The sequence below is a fragment of the Syngnathus floridae genome, chromosome 16 (assembly GCF_059516105.1).
Source record: "Syngnathus floridae isolate MCC-2025c chromosome 16, RoL_Sflo_1.0, whole genome shotgun sequence".
Classification (NCBI taxonomy): domain Eukaryota; kingdom Metazoa; phylum Chordata; class Actinopteri; order Syngnathiformes; family Syngnathidae; genus Syngnathus; species Syngnathus floridae.
In genome coordinates, this window is record NC_142428.1 from 634,884 (window position 1) to 658,285 (window position 23,402).

Below are 23,402 nucleotides of genomic sequence, written 5' to 3' on the forward strand. Positions count from 1 at the left end.
AACAACAACAACAGAAATCAGCCCTAATATGAAGACACATGTACGTTAGGAAGTGGAGGGAGAAAGAAAGCCTTGGCTACAAATAGAGATAGAGAGGAAACAGCTGAGAAGCCTACAAACCTCTTATTTAAATCGGAAGATTTCCATGGAAGTATCTGTTGTCATTTACAATGTTAATTCTTGCCAAATGCCAATCTGAATTTCAAAAAACCAACAACAACAACATTACAGAATCTGCTGAGAGAAGGCCCATTGCGCGTGTTTGTATGGGGGTACGTCATTATTTGGGCTTACCGAGTCAACGTCTCTGGTCGTCTGTGGTCGTAAAATGCCATTTCATTCATCTACGTTTGGCGCTAAGTCGTATTTGAGTTGAATGCCAACTTAGATTTCATGAAAAAGGTGCTGTGAACATGTGTAAACGCAATCCACTCGACATAATAGCGTTATTTGTTCCAGACAGTTAAATCCATTCAGCTGCATTTTGGTGATATGTCAAGCTGAATGCACTTTACAGGTTCACTAAGCAGATAAATTGCACCACCTCAAAATAAGTCGACCAATAACAGAAAGCTGAATAACAGTGTGAGGCACTTGTGTGAAGCCCTCCGCCAGAGCCCCATCCCCTCACCCTGGGGGGATTAACAGATGGTTTAAAAAGAAAGGCAGTGAGATCACTCGAAACTTTGCCTCTCCTTGCTCTGCTGAGACATGTCAAAGTCAAAGTCTGCTTTATTGTCAATATTTGATTTCTTTTAACTTGCACTGTCATCCGATCGATTGAGACAATTCAAATTATAAACAGGTTTCTTCATACAATCCAGTATCACAAAGGTATTTCGAATTAAATTGTGCCAAACATTGCGATCCCAAGACGAGGCAATGTCGTCTTTTTTTTCTTTTTCTTCCCCCCGTGAACACACCATTCACATTCAAATTCAAATTGAAGGATCAAACACACAAGCAGCCAATTTGTGCCAATAGCAAGCAATTCGTGTCAATACAAATGAGCAATTAAACCGTCAAACGACTTTCCCCACACATTTGCATTTAGTTTGACAAATTAGATCTGGATTTGGATGATTTTTTTTCCCTATAAAAGAGAACGCAAAATGTTTTAACAATGTTTGATGGACTGAGTGGAATTAACTCACAGTATTGATGTTCTAATATATTCACCACACATTTTGTTGGCCTGAGCCTCTAATTATTCACAGAACATTGATCATTTCTGTCCGGGTTTACAAAGTAAGCTCAGCTACGGGAGCGTGACTGCTTTCAACGGCTCCTTTGAACTGCCACTTTGTGTACAGGAATTAGACATAATGAGCACATACGCAAACAAACACACACACACGCGCGCACACAACATAACCACTCCAATGCATGCAGTATTTTCTTCCCCCACGTGACTAAAACATTGACAGGCGTAAATGACAAATGGCATTGACCTGTTTTCCTGCGCTCAGCAACATATGCGTCTGCCCTGCGCAGTACAATGCGTTCCATCAAAAAGCTCTGCTACTACGTCAGCTGTACCTCCCGCGTCCTACTTCACCAAAGCGTGTCGGAGCTGTCCGGTACGACACATTCTCATTTTTGTGAGGTCATCAGGTGTGCTGCAGGAAATTTCCCACCATTCGAAAAGCATTTATTAACTAGAAATGTGTAGGCAAGTTTTGTGGTGAGATTGCATTTCTGCTATATGTGCATTGGCTCAGTGAAGCTGCTAGAGATGATTCTTTAATCCTTTTGCAAATATTGCATCATGTTATTTTAGGTATGTATTACACAGACCCTTGATCCACCATCTGTTGATCAGCCTCTTCATTTCGATATCTCTGGCTGTCGCTAATACCCTTGGGAACATTTACAGGCTTGTTTAGTCTTCCAACAATTTCAAATGGGGACGCTTGCGGAGCTTACACGATTGAAATTGCTCATGTGTTTAGGCCATTTACACAATTGCGTCACAGCAGGTGTGTTTTGCTTCAAATTCTACGCATGTTGCCTTGAGTCTTTCAGTGTGCGACCTATCGGTTCCTGGCTGTATGATGATTGTGCTGCTCTTTAGCTGGTCTTTGAATGGATGCACTTACGTACAGTTCAGGGTGCCATCCTGGCTAAAGTGTACCTCAAAGATTCAAAGCTGTCTTTTCAGTATGACAAACTGCAGCTAGCTGCTATTTTGCATCCTATTGGACTGAAATGTCCACAGTGCAGTCTCCTTAAGCAGCTTGGATTACATTGGGACGGCTGCTGGCAGACAGAGATGATTACACCGCACCGTTAAAGGTCCTTCTGCCAAACACCTGGAGAAAGGACGCAGCCCACGTCATTCCCAAACTCCACACACCAGGGACGGAGCCAGAACTGAATGCAGCGTCTCTGAATTGTCAAGCCAATGTGCTAAGCAGACCACGATGATCATAATAATAACAATAATGTTATGCATTCAATATGATGTTTGCCGGAGCACAGAATCTGTCAGCCTGTGCCAAATGGTGCTACACCAGCTGCGCCATAGCTTGGACCTGGTTTCAACGGGTCTAAAGTTCACTCCCTTTGACTAAATTGTCATGCGCTACAGGGGCCCGCCCCTGTTCTGACGGACCGTCCAGTGAGGCGGCGTCGCGTGGTCTGTTCCCAAATTCCCAAAAGCCGGTAGAGAAGACTTCCCCAGGCACAAAACTCAAATTGGCAAGTGCCAATGAAATGGGGCCCAATGTCATTGTGCAACGCGTCTCAGGAAGTCAGAATGTCTCTTTGAATTCAGCACCTTATAGTGTTTACAACACGGATTCATTTGAAGACCTTTCTTTGGCTCTTTTCAGTGACTTAGCAAGTGGTTGCTGAGTGCATCAAACTTTAAGTGCTACGTTGACAAATCACATGAAAGTGACTGCAGCAATAAAACTATTTGGAAAATCCAATTTTCACTGTATAACAACCCTGTGCAGTCAAGGACTGTTTTTCAAGCACTATTTGCACTCTTACTCGATGATACTTTACGACTGCTACGTCAAATTTGCTTCTCCTTTAGTATCGATCAAAATTGAGTAAAGAGGCAACCCTGAAGCACCTGATTTTTAGAGAGTCCGGCAAAACCAAGGCCACACTTTGAAATATTGGGATGGACAAAAGAACACGGACAATGAAGAGTGCAGGCCTATTAAAAAAAAAGAATAATAGACATGCACATACTTCTGAAAAGAAGGTTTAGAAAAGTTTTTGTCGGATCTTAGAAGATTCCCAAGTGCATCGTGTGCCTCTTTTCAAGGAAAGGGAATTTGCTGAGAAGGGCTGAAAGCTCGTAATGCAATGCTGACAGGTTGTTCAGCGTGTATTTGTATTTGTGTGTACATACGTATGTGGCCAATTCCACCATTGTCGTGTTGCTGCATGTCACATGTCACAAGCACTTCCCTCAGGCAACAGCTCTCATGAATAGCGTGATACAAAGAAACATGTCCTCACTCAAGCGTAAAATGATCCAAATGAAAAGTCATCATTTGTGCCAACCTCATATACGGCAAATACACACTAATCTACTTGATACTGATTTACTGTTGCAATGTCATAAGGAGCACTAAAGAGAGGTGTAAAGAGAGAGAGGGAGAGAGAGAGAGACAGAGAGATGAGTGTTTCGGTTCCCATCACGTCCACTTGTGCCATTAAAGCATAATTATGGTGGTAATGACCCTGTAACTCACACACCTGTTCCCCATGCGTACACACTATCTCACTGCAGCTCATTCACTCGCTTTAGTTTATTTGGATGTTTTTGGTCCTCAACTCATCATTTTCATGGACACACACGCACTCAAGTATTTCCCCAACATGTCAACTCTTAATTTGTATTGTTTTTTCTCTTCTCTTATTGAAAGGCGCTTATGTTTCAACTTGCTCATGGAAGTGTACGTGTGTGTGTGTGTGTGTGTGTGTGTGTGTGTGTGTGTGTGCGTGTGTGATATCATTTGCCACCATGCAAAGATTCCCTCATGCGGAAAGATCTTAATGTTGCTCCCGCTGGTGCTTTTTCATCCATCCCAATGTTAGTGTAAAAGGATGTTGCGAGCCAGTTATGTGGGATCCATTAGGCCTCTTGTCTGTCAGGGAGCACCGATGAGATGAGTGCGGTGCGAGCTGCCGGGACCGTAGATTGTTACGTAAGTGGAGAGAGCCACTGGGACATTATCCATTTACTTTGGTAGAAGCGTGGAAAGGTTTAGTTTGGCATTTTGTTTTATAAGGCGGCTCCCACAGACGCATTTGGACTCTTGAGTTGTACCAAATGACGGCACAGTATCACAATGTAGCATCTGGCCAACCAATTACAAAGTACAATTACAGCCAGCGCTAGCAATTGAAATGACTCCAAGCTCTCCGTCAATTGCTTTCTTCTTTGAAAGGCACAAATTGGAGCGAAGTCAAGACACAGTATAGCGTCACAGAAAATGGATGGATGGATGGATGGATGTGTCATAAAGGAAAAAGTGTGATATGAGTAGGCTGCTATTGCTCGCCTTTATCTCCCCTTACTTGCTGCAAGAATATGGAGTATGGATTGGCATTTTAAACAACATTATTTTGCAATGTGAAAGGACACTCATCATTTCTGTTCAAGTTCTCTTGAGTACTGTGGCACAGACGTTCTAAAACCGACATTGACCAACCTGCCTCAAAGTTAAGGCAAGTATTTTCAATGTTGTCACCAATGACATATCCATGGCCCCATGCAGATCAAATTAGAGTAAGCGCAATAAGAACATTAAATGCCGTTTAGCAAAGAAGGTTGATTGCGAACGGGCTGACACAATTCCGATGGAAGCACGAGTGCTGTTTAAATTAAGAGTATTTTGACTGTATATGCATATTTCAAACGTAAGCGCATTTGACATTTGTTAATCGCTTGAGATTCTAAATGCCTCAGTCCAATTTAAGTGATGTAAGTGACTATCCTCGTCTGTCCATCTGTCTACTTGGTTGCATCACCGACATCTTTCTTTCTCTGCTTTCTGCATCTCGTATGTCTCATTTCCTCTCCCTACTCTTATCTGACAAAGTGAATTATTCATGTGTGCTCTTGGAGGAGGCTCTTTGTTCTCCTGCCTAGTGTTTTCTTCTTAAGCACTTGGGACGGACGGACGGAGGGACGGAGGGACGGAGGGACGGAGGGCGTGCGCATTTGATTGCAGCGTTTGTTAGCTTGAGTGGCAGTCAAGTCATTCCAGTCTTCTGTTTTCACACTGTTCACACCGAGTCACGCAATCGTTCTGAAATAAAACACCACGTGTGCCATTTGCACAAAAAGAGAAGATGGATGTTTTGAGGTTTCAAAATTCCATACCAGACGCTCATCTCCAAACTTGGTACAAAAAGGGACATTTTAGTCAATAGAAGGGTGGGCACAGCTATCAATCACTGATCATTGGACACCTCCTAAGGCATTAACCTGCTTATACAATGAAAAAGTTTGAAAACAATTCAAATGAGCAATTGACGATAAAATAGGATGTTAAACAATATGACTTTTGCACGTATACGTATTTGGTATATTGACAGCTGTTGCAAGTTCTCAGTGTGGCAGAAGGAATCCCTCGCAGGGTAACATTTGAAACAGCAACGTGTTCACTGACTGGTTTTGTGCCACAAAGTGTTGTCTTGTCTGTAAGTTCATTTGAGATTTCAGCAGTAGCGTAACTTCTCTCCATTGAGTTCCAAGGAATATTCTTACAATGGCACTCAAGTCCTTCATATACGTAGACGCCGAGGTCAAATTAAACGGAGGTACTGAGATGAGTGCTTCCTACTCTTAGGCAAGGTTCACACTGCAGCCCATGAAATCAAATTTCGGACTCATGAAAATTCCAGCACTTGACTGTTCAAATGCCTTCAAGCACGCCATTCTTAAACAGCTTTTGAGACAGTCTTTAAGAAAAACGGACAACGTTGTTTTCATATTGCGACAAAAGTGCTCAGCAGCATGGCTCCTCAAGTGAAATGAACCCGGAAGCAATTCGATATGTCCTCAACATTGATGGCGGTAATAGTTTTCCAAAAATTCAACATAGTAGCATGGCAGGAATGCCCACATAAGTGTCGTCGTCTGACACACTAAAAGTTCTAGCAAAGCCCTCTGTCAGTCTTTGTCCCGGAGGCAAAATGAATATTTATACTCGTTTAGACCTTTGTCATAAATATTCATATCGCTTAACGCCAAATATGCATATTAGCTAGCCAGCCCAGATGGCCCTCCAATGATCATAATGACACACATGCAGGAACACTCCAACACATTCTTTGAGAGCTATTTTTTTTTCTTCAATTGCTTTCCCGAATGGCAAAGGTAACATTTTCGTGCAGCATCAAAACAACAATTGAGTGGATTCTTTGAGGTCAAACATTGGATGGATGGAAGCTGTGCCGTCACAAATAATGCAACTCGGATTCTTGGAGCAAATCAATCCTGCAACATTTTTCCAGTGGAACAGTGACAATAACATCAATGATCATGGAGTAAGCACTGTTGTCATAGCAACAGACAGTCATTAATTCCATGGGTGGCAGCTCGTCTCAGCAGTAGCAACATGAGGTTTAGCCCCAAAGAAGCCGCCCCGAAACACAGCCCTTCCCTCCTACTCCGAAGCAAAGCAAAGCAAAGTGCTGCCTTGATATTGTCAGCACTCTCAGATACTTCCTCTGAGCTAAAGCCTGGCTAACGAGCTTACGGCCTCCCTCCCAACACGTAGCGTGTGCTTTTGCGCTACATATGACACATCCGTTATGACGCGCGCAAAATGACACCCGTGGTCTCAAATAGGATGATGGCCGACTTTTTGTCTGTAAACTGGCCATCGCCCGAGCTCACCAGCGTAGACGGACGGCTGAAGAAACAGCTGCACGAGTATTACATCTGTTTGTTTGTCATAATGGGGTCATGTGATGAGCAGCAAAGCTCAAATAGGTCACCACAGGCTGTGTGACTCACCCACCTAAGGCCAGCGCACGTTGCAATATAGGTAGTATGTACCTGCACCACCTGGCAAAGAGCCATCCACACAAAGCCTCCAGGCTGCTTTGCAAAATGACTATGCTGACTCACTATACGGCACAATGAAATGACAGCGTTCTCATCAGAAATTTCCATGGCGAACAACGACCCGACGTTTGACAAATGATCGAAGGATACTTTTGAGGACATCTGTCGTTTTCCTGGACAGTGATCAGAAGCCAATTGCATTGAATGTGTGATCAATGCAAGAGCTTCCCCTTGCATCTTAACGGGAAACTCAACTGCAAATCCACCAGTAAATTAATGCTGTAAGGTTACAAGTTTAAATCTCTAATAAGATTAAGCTGGCATAAGGTTTGACTTGTGAGAGTAAGTACACTTGCGTGAATTATCCTTCTTGCACACAAACACGCTGCAATGCATGCTTTATTTTATTTTTTTATTTGCAATCAGGTGTCCATTTGAATTTTGTCCATAAGAGCCCTTTATGCTTATTATGAAAGTACATATACCTTTTGGGTGGGAATATTTACACTGTCACATTTTCAATAAGCAAAGATTTTACCCCACGTAATGTTGGCAGTCAGGTTTTCACATCGCCGCATATAAAGGCACTTTCTGAAAACACCACTATGCACAATAAACTTTACGAGTCTTACATAAGTGTTCGGTTCAAACTAGTGTCTTCGTTTGATAAAACGAAAGGGTGTTCATAATTACCCAGTTGAACAGCTTTAAATTAATTTGCTCCGATAGAAAATTCAATTAAGATGACTCCTATCAGCTCTTATCAAATCATCAGGAATCCTAATTAAGTCATATCCTTTTAGGCCAGTGCACAATGACTAATTCGAAAATGACTAAAAGCAATTTTATTGGTATTGTTTGATGATGAGCATGCTACAATATTGAACCATGTTGTTTTCACTACCCGTTTGATTTTTCTTTTGTCTTTTATTACTCTCATGCTGAAGAGACTAAATGTGGGGCTTAATGGCAGCATTGGCGCAAAGAAAACAAATCTAGCATAGCATAGCATGCCCTTGCACTTGCACTTGCACGGTGGGCTGTGAACAGATGGTATGTCCTAACAAGCTAGGCTAAATATGTAGCTGCTTTTGGCATAGACCATCACTGATCCCTGACTTTCAGAATCCAGGCCTCTTAATTAGATGTAACATTTAATCTTCTCAGTGTGCGGTCCCTTATCTGCCAAAAAACATCAACATTGATGACTTTCCTGTCCCTGCAATTTGAGCCTCGCAAACAGACATCAACATTTAGACCTGACTCAACCTTCACGCCTTTTGCCAAGCAATTCATTTTGAGGAGGGTGTACGTCGTGTACTATATTTGTATCCGCAAAGACAATTGAGCTGTCACATTGACAGTCAAGCTTCTAAACAAGGCTCGTCACCCCTTTGCAAATGTTCCCAAAAGGTGTTAAAAGGCTTTTGCACCCGCTTTGTTGCTCACGTCTATACCTGCTCCTTTCTGGTTCTGTATATTCTGCTCTCTGTGTCTCAGCGGTGGAATAAATTGAATTAGAGCTCCACCATCCACTCGGCAGGATGCTGCAAGCCTCTGTCAGATAGTTAAAGAGAGTGAAGGAAAGCTGCTGCTGAAAGCGGAGATAAACAGAGGCCAAGAAGAAAGACGCTGTAATAAAAAAATCCACCTGCCCCTATAAAGAAGCGTCTTAACAACCTCTTGTACTATAGGCTTGGTAGTAGTCGACACGTTTGTCTTTTCCCAGGTAGGGTGAGGTGGAAAGAGACTGAGCTCTGCTGCAAACACAAGAAAAACCCATTGACTGCCATTATATTCATAGTTTCAGCTAGAAATGACCCACAAATTGGTCGCTTCTGCCATGGCTAAATTTCACTCATCCCTGACCCCAAAAAAATAATAAAAAGTCTCAGTTGAACGTACTTTCCCAACACCAATGACTATTTGATTTGTGTATTAGAGTTCCGGTGCCATCTTGCTGCATCTCCAATAATTCCAGGAAAACAAGAAAAGAGAAAATAGGTGCAAATCGCTAAGGGTAGGTTCCAAAAGAAAGAAATGCCAAACATATACACTATATATGTATGCATATGTGTGTGAGAAGGTGCACTTGAGTTACACACGCGTGCACACAAAGAGAGGGCCCGACGTACACGCAGAAAACGTGGAAAAGCAATGGTTGACTCATTAATCATTGATGCACCTTTTTGCTGTCGGTGCTGTTTATGTGACTTCCTATTTTTTGCTTCACTATACCGTGAGCATTTCCTTTTTTCGCGTTGCAAAAAAACATTTACTCCCACAGATATGCCAACAACACTCCTCTTGGTTGGAGGCAGGCGTAAAAAAAGAAAAAATGTGACGCACATCAGATGCGGGTTAAGCCTTTTTATTTTCCTCTCCCCCTGAAGAATTCCCTAGGCAGATATCGGTACCAGGTATCATCCGTGCACACGGCAGCGCGTTTGTGTCTCACGCAGCACACGCGCGTGCGTAGATGGCTCACCCCAGGCAGCTGGTGGAATTTAGCCGACCAAGGATTACGCACCAACACAGACGTGCGCGCGCTAGGGCGCACACGCACTCTGCACCTGTATAACTTGCACTGGACTTCTAGTGTGACCTTGAAGGTTCTCATCTTTGCCAGAATGCGAATGCGTACAGGATAGGACTCCATACATAGTGCGCATACCAGAAGGAGCCAGAAAGTCTTGTTACTGAGCCGCCAGCCTTCCATCACTGATATCCAGCACTCAAACGAATACAGGATGAGACGTACGTATTTTGTGGAAGCAAGCAATTGGATTCATATCGGATGAGGCAATAAAAACTTTACCTCTTTTTTGTGCACGTCGGCTTGCTTCGATGGCCAAGCGTCAGGGCTCAGTTATCTCTTCAAATGCCATCATTGCAATTCAGTCACAGTCGTAACTCCCCAATGTAAGGTTCCATTAACGGAGGTGCATAATCAATGAATATCCCTTGCGGTGTGTGTAAATCCTGTTTAGGTTTCGACTTCAGTCTTCCTTCCAGAAGGGTGCGTCCATTCTGCATTGGCACAGCGGTCGACGGCGTCCTTCTTCTCGCCTTCGTCTCTTTTGCTCTCTCTCCCCGCTTGTTTTTCCTCCGTGTTTCATCCCTCCATCCGCACGGTTAGTAAAGAATCCCATTCGTGAGAACTTGACACGGTGCCACTTGAGCCGTCGACCCTCTCCGCTCCTCTCCTCTCCTCTGCTCTGCTCTCCTCCCTTTACCCTTGCTTCTATCACTTGCTCCGTCCCACCAGTGCGTGCTTATTTTTTCTCTCCCACCGGTCGGTCGGTCGCTCGCTCGCTCGCTCGCTATCTTCGCGCAGGTGAGCCAGGAAGAATTCCTCTAGCTCCCAGAGCCCGACATCCTAAGGAAGACTCATCCCAAAAGCAGCTCTGGTGCGTTGTTAAGAAAATCAAATGATGCATGCGCCGAAGGATGTCAAACGTGCAACCTTTTCATCAAGATGAATTCATTCACTTTCCAGTCTCAAGCCCTTCTCTCTCGCCCTCTCATTTAAGCTGCGAGTCTCTGCCAATTTAATATTGTGCGTCTCCACTGTGGTCAGCGGGAGAGAGAAAAAAGACAAATAGCGTGGGGGAAAAAAATGGTTGCAATGAAGTTTGCGTTCGGGTTTCCCCGGCCACTGACAATTGAATAAGGGTAAGTCGTCTGGTGCTCGCTCCGTGCTGCTCGCGTCTCTTGCACAGTTAATCCCACACGGCGCATTGGGTAACGGCCGTCAATGTATGCCATTCACATTCAGTCAAAGCCACTTCCTGTTGCTCTTTTACAAAATAAAACATTGGACGAAAGGTCCACAAAGAATGCCACAATTGAATTAGAAACAACCAATGAGGTCACGAGTGGACCATTTTAATCAGAGCGCACTGTATAAACCAACACAGACATGAAGACAATCTGGACCTATGTTGTTTGTATTCTGCGCGTCTCACAAGCCTTCCTATTTTCTATAGAAAGGAAATATTTGGGGGTCCCAAAAATACGAGTCCCATTCCATTCCATGGCATATCAAAATGGATTCCATCATCTCTCCATTTTCTATCTATCAGCATATTTGCAGGTGGATTCGGTGGAAAGCGGTTGTTGATGAAGTGTGTTTACACAAGTGACACCCCACGGCGATGTTCCAAAGAGTGGGACATAAAAGACAGATTTGGAGATGTGTTGCTCCTGCACTGTGCTGATAAGACTAAATGTGCAAGGGTCGGTCGGTCGGTCGGTCGTGCGCAGGATCTTAAAGGGGAAAAGAAATCCCAAAAATACACCCTTCAGAACATTGAGGCTCGCCATGGAGAACTTTGATGACACACTGTTTGTTGATGTTCACAGGAGAGACAGAGAATGGCGAGCTCTTTGTGATCATTGAGGGGGAAAAAATAGAACGGCTTGTACGAGCATGTTTCTATCTATCCAGACGCATACATAGGAGGTGTTAAAAGGCTTATCAAAAGCGGCAGAGAGCAAGAGAGAGAGAGAGAGAGAGAAGATGTACAATGCTTCTTTTTAAATCAAATTGAAATAAAAGTCTACGTTCATCTTATAGCAAGTCACCAATGTGATACTTGCGACTGGCTCATATAGTAGCCTCAAGCTCCTGCAGTGCAAGCAATAGAACCATGTATTGGCAGAATAGAGATCAGGAACGGCTCCAAATAAATACGTATATAAACGCATCAATAAAATCAACTGGTCTGACCTTCAAGCTGCCGCGTGCTTATCGATCGGGTCTTAAGAGTAGTTCAGGTCGTTGAGACAGGTGGCAGTGAAAGGATTATTCCACTAACATTTTAGAGCCTAATCATTCCTCCCCGAGTTGTGCCTCCTTAAATCAATCCTGAAATGTCACTCGATTCAAACTTTGAGGGACTTTATGGAAGCAATTGTTGTCTTAAAGCTATTGCTGGCAATCAACGACGACGTACTATATGGGCTTGATAGCATTATTGCCCACCGGCAACTCACTCGGTGCTTACTTGATGGCGGCCATAGACTCCATTCTGTCAGCGTCGCTAATTGAATGGATTTTCAGTTGTGACGTAAACCGCTTCCTTCTCCTGGGACAGCAAGACACGTTGGGAAAGTATCTAAAGGGGTCGTATTGTCATCTTGGCCAGATGTACGTTTGATCGATACAATAGCGGACATGCTGCAGTAAGCGCACAATTTATCACAAGCAACGTCTCCTTGTGACATGATTCATTTGCTGTGAGAACATCTGGAGCAAGTGGACAGAAAGCAGCCTACTAGCGAGCGCTATTCAGCTGTCAGGACAAATAAATTACCCAGGCTTATTCTATTGTCAGAGCCCAAAAAATTAAGCCTCATCTAAATGGCTTTTTAATGTAGTCTGGCACGTTCTAAGGAGCACAATAACACTCATCTGATAACCGTTGAATCGTTTTGGGGTTTTTTTTTTAATTAGATCCAACATAAGTTACGTGATTTATGAAGGTTTCTTCTTTGAAGCGTTGCCATAAAACTTAAGTCATATTCACCAATAACTACCTGAACATACGTCGTTTTAATTGCAGACTACACATGATAGGATTTGCTTTCTAAACACCGAGGATCTTTTTCCAAGTTTAATTGTATGCACGGTAATTGAGGGGAAAAAATGCCAGCGTTAAATGTTTAGAACATTAATTCAACATCCAGCTGCTCTTTTTTTTTTTTTTTTTTTTAACATGCTCATTTGCTCCTACGCCCAAATAAAGGAATATAACTCAAATTTTCTGCCGTGCTGTGTTAATTCAAAATGCTTCCTGGAGGATGAGTGGCAGGGAGAATTTGTGTTTCATGCCAACAAAAAGCTATTGATTTTCTCTTACCTGTATGTATGAAAAATGAGTGTTTTGCATTTATGAAATGAATGACTTGCTGCAGAGAGCAGAAAATGTGAATTCTGTTTGAAACCAAAATATTTACAACTGTGCGTGTTAACTTTCAAATCAAAGGCCATGTGTGCTTTTGACTTGTATTTATTTGAATATCTCATTACAAACTTTTATGGAGCAGAGCTGTCACAATCGCGGAGCTAATGAAGCTCATGCCTTATTTCGAGATGCTTCATAGACAAAACTGAACGGATATATTTTTGGCTTACTATTGTTGCATTTACTGTCTTTTTTTTTTTTTAGTCGCTTCAATTTAAATGTGGATACCGTGACATGATGACCGCAGCTCTAATGTTTTATATTCCCTTCATATATTTTGCCTCTGTGGTTGGCTCTGGTTCAGTGAGCTGTCAACACGAAGTAAGCAGCCAATTACTTTTTATTCTGTCCCGATTCTGTTTTATATGCCTTTATTTGGAGTCAATACAAGGGGTTCATAGACGGACGGCACAGGTGCGCCGGAGCGTAAAAGCTGCCATATCCTCATCATTTTCATGCTTACACAAGCCTCAGTAAGCTTGTTTGGGACTTTGGTTCGTCTCTTTGCACCAGCGTGCCCAGGGTGTTTCTTTTGATACACCCCTGGTGATGTTGACAATTTGGTGGCTGAAAGTAGGCTAATGAATGCTAATTATTATCATCATCTTTGATATATTTAGACAGTTATGTGGGGTTGCAGCTAGCATTTTGCTTTCTTTGACTTCCTGCATGCACCCCAGTAAGTGTCAATTTTGAACAGAATGAGAAGAGCTACTTCCACTGGCTGCAAAGCAGGTGTTGCGGCCACAGAGCTAAAAACAGAAACAACTGGACTGTGTTAATCAGTCAAATACTTCAAGCACTGGGCTAATCTGATGAGAGTAGTTTTCCTGCTCAAACGAATGGGGCGGCGCTGTCCATGGTGCTGAGAGTAGCCAGCCAGCCAGCCAGCCAGCCAGGTAGCCAGCCTGCTGCTGTGGCGCTGTTCATGGTGCTGATGATGACTTTTCCCGTTGAGCCTCTTGGTGCGGCGCTGTCTATGGTGCTGATATTTTGCTCACTGCCTGTGCAGGTATGGCTTCCCTCCCTCATTTGCAATTTGGTTGAATTACAAAACCCACTTTTTTACTGGACCGTGCTTGTGCCTGTTACTTTCAGAGAGCTGTGCCATAGGTCTTTTGTTGTTCATGCATGCCGCCAGACAAAGCGTGCTATTACAACCAAATGTTTTGTATGCTTCAAGTCATAGCATCTGTAAGGTAACCTAGGGAACTGTACATCTGTGAGCTGTGGTCTCCAAAGCCAGATAGATGTTCCATTCATACAAAGATTTGCTCCTGCCTTTGCGCCTTGCGGTGGGTGTTATCTACCTCAACTCAGATAAGCGTGCTAAGTGTGTGGACGTGCATTTGCGTCCACGTGTGAGCGAGCGTGTTTGTATATGTATGTATTGCCAAACAGATAAGCCTTCTTTGCAAGCCTATTATTCACACAGACAAGCCAAGATACAATCAGCCATCTTGTTTATGCTTCAGTGTGACCAAACAAAGCTCTTGTTTATGAGTGTGTTTCCTTTCCGCCGTCTCAAAAAGAGTGCATTCGAACTGGAATGACACACTCGCCGGCCAAAAAATGGCGTGTTAACAGACATCTTCAATTTTGTTGTGATTCTGTCATTTGATATTTTGCTGTTAGTGTGTACTGACAGATCAAATTGCCCTGCGCGCATCTTATTTTTTTGGTGCCAACACAAACAATGCTTGTCATCCGGTCTAATACGACTTCTCCAATCAGTTGTTGTTGTTTGTTTTGTTTTGTTAGATCAAATAAGGCCTCTGAAGCCTCGCATGAATGCCACTGCCATAAAGAAAGTGTCAGGCCAGGCGTGCACGCGCACACACACACACACACACCCAAACAAACACACACACACACACACACACACACGCTGGAGCTCATTTTGCTCCTGGATGCATTTTGGGGAGTTGCTAAAAATTGTAGATGAAATCAAAGCCATATGCATGTAGTCAAATGTTTTCTGCTCTCAGCCTTTTGGACTTTTTCAACCACTTTCACGACGTACTGTACACATCAATGCTTGCACAGCAGGAATCTGAGAGTGAAGATAAAAGTTTGATGGGAAAGAAGAGAAATGTTCCCACATGGACTACATCACGTGGCCTTTGTTAGAGGCCATATCTCAGCAGGTTCCCTTCCTTTTTTTTCCTGCTCACAGAAATCCTTCTCACTTGTACAATGCACTTATTGCGACTTGTGTCGTTTTGACTGAAGAGCGACTGCGAGACTTCTGAATTCCCCAGCACAATACAAATGATCAAGTCAAGGCTCATACAAAGTTGAGATTTGGTCTGAATGTATGGATTTGCCATTTTGTGAAACGACAGCCACACTATCTGCTGCCCTCCACTTGTCTGTGCTATTCTTGGGTAAAAGAAGCTGACCTTTTAAAAGGGCACGGCTACGGTAAAATGACATCCAGCAACATCATGTAAACAGGAAACCTTTCCAAGTGCATACAATGAAGTCTTGGAATTCACACAAGTTTTGTGGTCATCAAAGTTTTGGTATGGTGGCAGAAGAGGCATGCTTATCATTTGCTAGGGCAGTAATAAGCTGCCTCGTCAATTTAGTCTTCAACGTGTTCTTGTTCAGCAGTTGGCTGATTCACCAACAGAGCAAAATGACTCGGTCCGCCTGAGCTTTCCTCCCCCGTCCACTGCACGGACTCTTTGGAAGTGGACATGTTCCGACAAGGTTTGAGCCAATTGCCGCTGGCTCGCTCATGTGCGATCCACTGGGCATGTGTGTCTTTTTTCAAGACACCCTTTTGATGCTCTCCGCTTGGCTGTAGTTCCGTGAAGCCTGCCTCAAATAAACGCAGCTTTATTCTGCCTCTGGCGGAAAGTTTCCAGGGATGGGATGGGATGGATGCCTTTTCGCTTTCGACTTGCCTCTTGAGCAGAGCAGTTGTTGGATTTTGTACAAAGCAGGTACGTAGTATGTCCCGGGTGTCTTGCTACTAGGTGGGTGCCGCTCTTGATTTAAAGAGTGGAAGAAGGCCGTTCACAAAAGGCTCTTTGCAGGATGCACACACTCAACTGGTGCTTTCTTTTTTTATATATAGATATCGAACAGTTCTGGAGCAGATTGTTGTATGCCATAAAATAGGGAAAGACATTTGATTATAATGTAGCCAGACACTATTCTGGCAGATGTCCGTGAGATTCAGCAATGATACTTGCTTTTTAGAAATACAACAAATCCAAAGGGACTGACTGTCTCTCTCTGTCTGTCTGTCTGTCTCATACAACAGAACATTTCATATTCAGCACTACATTTCTGGATGCAGATCTTGTTCATTTATTCCACTTTCAAATGATTTATTGTGTTTGACACAACTTCCGACTTCAGACAAATGACTATAGTGGCACTCCAAAGAACACAAGCTGCAGTCAAGTACCAACACAGCATTTTTAATTGGAGTTTGTTCTGTTTTTTGATTGTGTCAATACTTACCAAAGTAAGTCAATGACACATCCATTTCTGTGTTGTGCTGTTAGCTTAATTGCAACAATGGCTTCCTAAAATGACATCTGATCTATTCCCTTTGCAGATTCTGACTCATGTCATCCCTGTGGAAATGTTCCTACTAACTCATAGCTTTGCTCACACACATTAGTAGACTTTTCAGTGTCAAATTTTCTTTGAGTGAAGCAGCAGGAGCAGCAGCAGCAGGAGCAGTATGATGATTTCTGCCAAGAACTCGGTTTCCTGTTGCAACAGTTGTCATGGCTTCTACATTCAGATCAAATGTAGTCTGTCAAATGAATTCATGATTATACTTGACGGATGGTGGTCTTTCCTTCTATCTCATTCCAATGCGCTACTTGACTACACCACCGTTCATTTCTGCCTCTATCAGTAAACAATCATGGGTGGCAACCAAGCGGTATCTAGTTTGGAATTGTCTCTCTTTGGGTCTACCTGGATTCCCCTTTGAGTGCCATCTCATACATCAGCATCACCCTTGTCTCAGTAAAGGTCAACTCCACTCTATCAGAAAGCTAGCTCAATATTGATCTCTCTGGTTGATGGACCGGGAGAGTCAACAAATAATGCTGCTTCCTATGTACGTATGTCTCCGAAAATGCTCTCCGATAGCTAATTCAGTAAAAACAACAGACATGACAAATCATACATGAGCCAAAACAAATACTAATCACCAACAATAAACAAATAGTTCATGAGCAACAACTCAACGATAAGTCAGTCACTGTTTTAAAGCGTTAAAAGCAGACAAAGATTATTTGCATGTTTAAAAAAAGTGAATGAACTAATTAAAATCAAACAATTTGCAATAAAAAATAAATAAATTGGGCACCTGATCTAGGCGTTTGGACTTTTCTTTCTTTTGGTATTTTCAAGGACATGCGCAGGTAGAAATGGGGTGTTTGCAAACGCAGATGGCTTACTAGTTAATGAAAGCGATCCCACACAGTCTTCGACAGAAAAATTCATCTTCTGAATTGACTCGAGCGAGTGAGTATGCAAAGTACTTTTATAAGGAACTGTAAGAGGATCTCCTTTAGTGGATGATGTCAAATTGGCCACGGCCATCACAGATCACTGTCAAGTGGGCACTTGGTGTGTGCGTGTGTGTGTGAAGCCCCCAACCCCAGCAAGGGCTCTGCTGCGCCAAGGGACGCATTTTCAAAATGTAATATGATCATGCTAATGCATTCAATGAATTCATTTCCACACACACGCTGCTGTGGTATTTATGAATGAAATCCATCCACTACATATAACGGTGGAGTACATTTTCACCAATATCATGTTATGCCATCATCTAAACCCGCTTTTTGCTCCGTGTTCTGTCACTAAATGTTCAGGGGTGCCAAGGGCATGAAAAATAAAACACCCTTTGAACGACCAGCATGGCGTCGTCACGTACTTGAACAAGTCATCAGTCAATTTGGCATCTGTTTCCATTGGCGTATGATAGCACACAAGTCTACATTTAAAAAGGCACACGCATACGCACACACACACACAGCCCTTTCCCTGTCCTCAAGATCACCTTCTTCCTCTCTGCACTCATCCTATCCTGTCTGGATGAAACATCCTTTTGTACCGCCCAACTGTACAAAACCCAAAGCAGTCTTAATGAGTATGGCGCAGCAAATCCGAGAGCGCGGAGATTTGAGCACATCACCCCCATCCCACATTTGCTTCCCATGGCTGCAAGGATCCAATAGAAGGTCTCACACCTCACCTCACCACACCTCACCTCACCCCACCCCACCCCACCCACAAATGTATTCATGGAAATGAATCCCCAGCACCCCAAATTGGGCAACGGTTGTGTGGTGAGCAGACATGCACTTATCTTGTCTGTTTTCATCAGCTTGATGTTAAATGATTCTACAAGTGCCAATAATGAATGTTTTCCCCATAGAAATCAGAGTCACGCAAACACAAAAACGTACTGGCATTGCTCCACCTAAAAATGCCTCAGGCGACTTACATTTGATGGGAAGCTCTTAACACATGATTAGGGGTGACATTATTTTGCATTTAATAATAATAAATAATCCAAGATGAAAGTCTTTATCCAAAGGTTCGTATTTGTATTGCAGGTGGGGCAGCAAAGGGAATGGAATGGTAATATATGGAGATCATCTCCAAGGTTGAGATTCAGTCTTTCATCTGTGTCTTATAAAGATAACGGGAGTTCCTGAGAGGCAAAGCAAGCACCACCACCGCACTGGATCTCCGCCGGCATAATGACAGTATGCACTTCATGCTATCCAAAGGGAGATGTAAACGTTCATTTGGCAACCTTTATATATATATATATATATATGTATGCAGTAGTTGCAATGGTACAGCCAGACACCTGGAAAAGAGATGCTCGGATCCAAACGCTCGCTTTTGCTCCATCTAGACCGCTCATGGGAGAAAGATACTATGTCCATGGGACATTTATTAGGTGGGCTTTAGGCAAAATGTCTCATGAGAATACAATATGCGAGACTGACTGTAAAATACATGTCCCCATATGGAGATTTGAAAGTACATTACAAAGAGAGACGGAAAGATGGGAGCATCAATGTATGGAATCACGACGTAGCAGAGCCGAGATGCTTGGGCCTCCCACTTGAAGCACAAATTCTCTTTTGGAGGAATAGATCAGGATGTAAGTGGAGGCTTGATTTATGCGTCATGTGCACCAATTCTGGTCTCTGTTACGTGGCCCAGTTTAGGTACGTACGTGTCACAAGCATTAAAGCGGAGCAAAAACACATGCAGTAAAATAATGGTGGATGATTTAGGCATCATTAAACAAAACACCAGATATTTGGATGCAGCCAGCAAAACAGAAAAGTCCAAAAGTCACATTTAAGATAGACAACTTATGTCTTTCCTTTAAAATCGGATGAATACAGTGAAATGTTCTTGGACGGTCTCAATAATCTTCTTAAAATGATCCAGAGCCAAAGTACTTGTAGCCATCAATCTGTTCACCTTGCTAATCTGCACCATTCATGCAGTATTTCCTCGCAGCCATTTCTTTTCTGAGGTCAAATTCAGCCCTTTTATTCGGCAAGTTTGCATTCCATTAGTATCGTACAGAAGAACAGAAAGGAGACTTCAGAGACCTCAGCCAAACAAAAGCAATTTCAATTTCAACTGCTTTTCTTGTCACCTTCATATATTCAAATATTCCCGTCTATGCGTAACATAGAAGTTGGAATTTTACAGCCCAAAGGAAAAAGGTTAAGTTTTGTGCAGCAATTACGCTCACATTGTTTTTATATTGTAAGAAATATTCCCTGGCTCATTACACCTGGAAAACATTACGACGGATGGAGTTCATTAGGCAGCGGTCGGTACAAGGCTTCCTCACTCAATTAGCTCGTTTACAAGGAACTCTGTATTGAACGTTAGCGCAAACATTTGATGGATAAACTCTACGCCGCCTTGCGTCCCGCTGCCGAGCGAGGTAGTGCTTTGGGAAGTGCGCTGCCGACTCGGCAATTAAACGCACCCAGAGCCTGATGGCTTTCTAATTGGAAGCTGATCACATCGGAGGTGTGCTGGATTATAGTGTCACTAATGAATGAGGGAGGGAGGGAGGGAGACCAAGTGTGGCGGATTAGTGCCGTCACGCCTCTCCTTCAACGCTGAAGGTGGCAATCTGTCTACGCGTGGCCAATATGCTATTTCACTTTGTCGACGAGCAAGTGCAATGGCTAAATGAGAAAAAGACAGAGTAACCAACAACACGTGTACCAATGTCACGTTTCGGTAAATACGCGCTTGTTTGATGTGGTGTTGCTATGTGCAAATGATGTGCAGTGGGGGGGGGGAAAGTACAAAGTGGAGGGGCAAGATGGAGGAAAAGAAGCTGCGAGACACTGTGTGCTTTCACCAAAATGCTTCAATTGGAGATAAGTAGGAGAAAAAGAATGAAGGATTCCCAAAGTAACGCTGCTACAACAACACAAGGGAACGGATTCTTGAGTGCACCAATTTGAAGTTAGTGAAAGGTGCACACAATTAGAAAAGCAAAACCAGTCCCATATAGCAATATTGCTAAGCGGACTGCATCGCATTCAAATTTTATCCAATTTCAACAATGACCATTAAAACACATTCAAACGTTGCTGGAGTCCAGGCCTATTATGGGCCTAATTGACTAACGGTTTGCAAAACAGGTCCAAACTTGATTGCGCATGCAAAGAGCTGAGGTAAGCGAGCTCCTAATTTGCTCCAACCCAGATCGGAGCTGCCAAATTGCCGTTTGTTTGTACGTATATGCAAATCGATGCATTCAGCGCTCATGTGATTTAGGAAACATGGAATGAATTGATGGCAATTTTAAATGGAGTCTGAATTGCAGGCGCAAATGGCACCACTGTATTGAACGCTAATTAGAAGCAATGATGGATCCTTCCACAATGTTGCTATTGAAGCAGTTGGAAATTAGATTTGCTGGAAAGTATCCAAGTGATCACATTTTCTTCATGCTCACATCTCCTTTTCTGTGATCTGATTTCTGTCAGTGAAATCCTGATCCAAACGTTTCATCTCCTCATCGTGTCTCTTATTGAAAAGTGTTACCGCCCCGATATTGACATGATTGAAGAAGTAGCAGGGAAAATGTGCCCTCGCGCTGAAGGGCAAAACAAGAGTTGGGGGGGGGGGGGGCAGCTCTGCAGGTTAGCAACAATCTAAAGAAAGGTCAAAGAGGAAGTAAGGCAGGATGGCTGTGAAGAGTGATCATTTGTGCCTCTCAAGTGAAAGGGCATTACTAAAGAAAAGATGTTGACATTTTTAGTGGCCCTCCTCTATTGTCAGCACACTGTGACATCTTGAGTCACTCATTAGTCAAGACAGCAAGTGGCAAACAGGGTGATGAGAGCACTGACACAAAGGAGCAAGAGCAAAGACCTTTTAACATCCAAATGGGTAAACGCAACAACAAAACGCAGCGGAACAAAGAAAGAGCAACGACTGAGGTTTTTTAACGGTGCACAAAAAAACACATTGTTCACTACGTCATGCTGATAACTATTGCCGCTATTATTTCATTCACAACTGCTAACAATTTGAACATTTTGCTCATTACAATGCTTCCGACCAGTTTGCTTTCATTCACTAAACGTGCATTATTGCTTGAACCCCAACACAGTAGCCAAAAAATAAAGTAACAAAGCTGTGAAATAGAAATGGGGAAAAAAAAAAAAAAAAAAATCAAGCAAAGTGAAGCTATATTGAAAATCAATGCAAGTTTAGCTGAACCATTTTCTTTCACTTTCAAAATAAGGATAAATCAATTGGGAAAGGGACTGTAAATTCACTCATTCATTAGCAGCAACTGCTCTATTATTTTCTGCCACACTATTGCTTGTTCCTCTGCTTTGGAGGGCTCCTTAATCGCTTCCACAAACTCTGTATTATCTTATTCGTTTCAAAGCATTTTTCATGGTCACTCAAACTCGTTCAGCGCGCAACCCGGGTCACCGGAAATGGGATGTCTCACTCCCAAGGGTCAAAAGATGACAGCGCCGAGCCATGGCTTGTCTAGGTTAGATAGTGACGCCTTTGCAAAGAACGTGACATGATAGCATGACACGGCTTAGAGCAATCAAAATAAACCAAGCAACAGTGGAAGAAGAATTGCACGATTGTCACTTTTGATTAAGATAAGCATTGTTTTTGAAAAATCCTTTGTATGTTTTCAAAAATAGCCTTGCCTTCTTGTTTCCCTGAACTTGTGACTCTTTGTCAAGCAACACAGTGCGTCTAGCTGTACTCTTCTGCACCAGATCGTGACAAGTGTTAGCCCGTGGCCTATTTTTCAGCTGCTACTGCCTTGAATTAACGTTGGCTGGATTGCTATATAGGTAGGTACCAGGAGCTGCAGAAGCTCAACATGTTCCTCATCTCCCTCTGCCTCCGCGTTATTAACATCCACTCCCATGTCAGCCGATATAAGCCGTTCCGGCCTTTGGACTCTATTGCATCCTTTTTCACAGGCTTCTGGGAGAAGACAGCCGGTCTCCTGGGAGCAATGCGATAGCTCGCCCTCATTTCCTTTCATTCTGCAATGGAACTCAATCCGCTAAGGCTCATCTCATATCAACTACTCCGTGCTGGATAGGAGAACAGAGCGGGGAACATTTATAGAATAAATACAATTCACAGAGAAGCTCGGAGCATGAAAGAATTATCAGTCATAGGTAAGGATGTGCACAGACATTTAGAAGGGTGGCTCAATGCTGAGAGAATGCGGTTGCAGAGGTGTGCACACCCTCATAACTGGGATTTCATAATACAACCTTTCTTAAATTCATGCAAGATAGAATCATTACAAAGCTGCCACTCTGAAAATGGCCTCATTAACCACAAATTAAGTCAAGATGTTCTCATAGGCTTTTGACATTGTTGTCATCACATCTTACAGCACAAGACATTTTCAAAAGCACTCCAAAAAAAGTCAGCACGCAAATATACATCAGCAAAGCCCACCAACTCAAATGAAAGTTCATCAACTTACCTTGCAACATGGCAGTCGACAGCTATCCATTCCAAAAAGGCAAAATGATCCAACAAAGCCTCAAGCGGGGAACTCAAAACAGGCAAACTAATCAGGAACTAAATGAGCATCACCAGGACACTCGTGGCTGGAGAAGCTGATTGGTCGACGCATGGGAGGGAGGGCACTGGCGAGTAAAGGTGGACGCAAATCCCAGAGGCACACCTGGGAGAAAAAAAAAAAAATCCTGAATAAAAGCAAGAAAAGAAGAAAATGACTTAACAGATTTTCACAGAACAAAACCAGTTACTGAGTCATAATTAATGTAACATTTCAAAAATGTAATGTTTGTTGAAGAAAGGCATGTTGTTTTTTGTTTTGTTTT

At 43.0% G+C, this 23,402-nt stretch overlaps 1 protein-coding gene across 2 annotated transcripts in view; it reads right to left on the reverse strand.

Annotated features, from left to right (window-relative positions):
* lrfn5a (leucine rich repeat and fibronectin type III domain containing 5a) overlaps nt 1–23,195 on the reverse strand; it is a 50,460-nt gene extending 27,265 nt beyond the window's left edge. The window contains exon 1 of one of the 2 annotated variants that reach the window (XM_088400625.1): nt 23,039–23,195. The gene's annotated coding sequence lies outside the window, so the exon portion shown is untranslated. Of the gene's footprint in view, nt 1–9,860; nt 10,322–23,038 lie in introns of those variants that run through there. The other variant, XM_088400626.1, reaches the window with a different exon arrangement.
* Nucleotides 23,196–23,402: the final 207 nt, after the last annotated feature.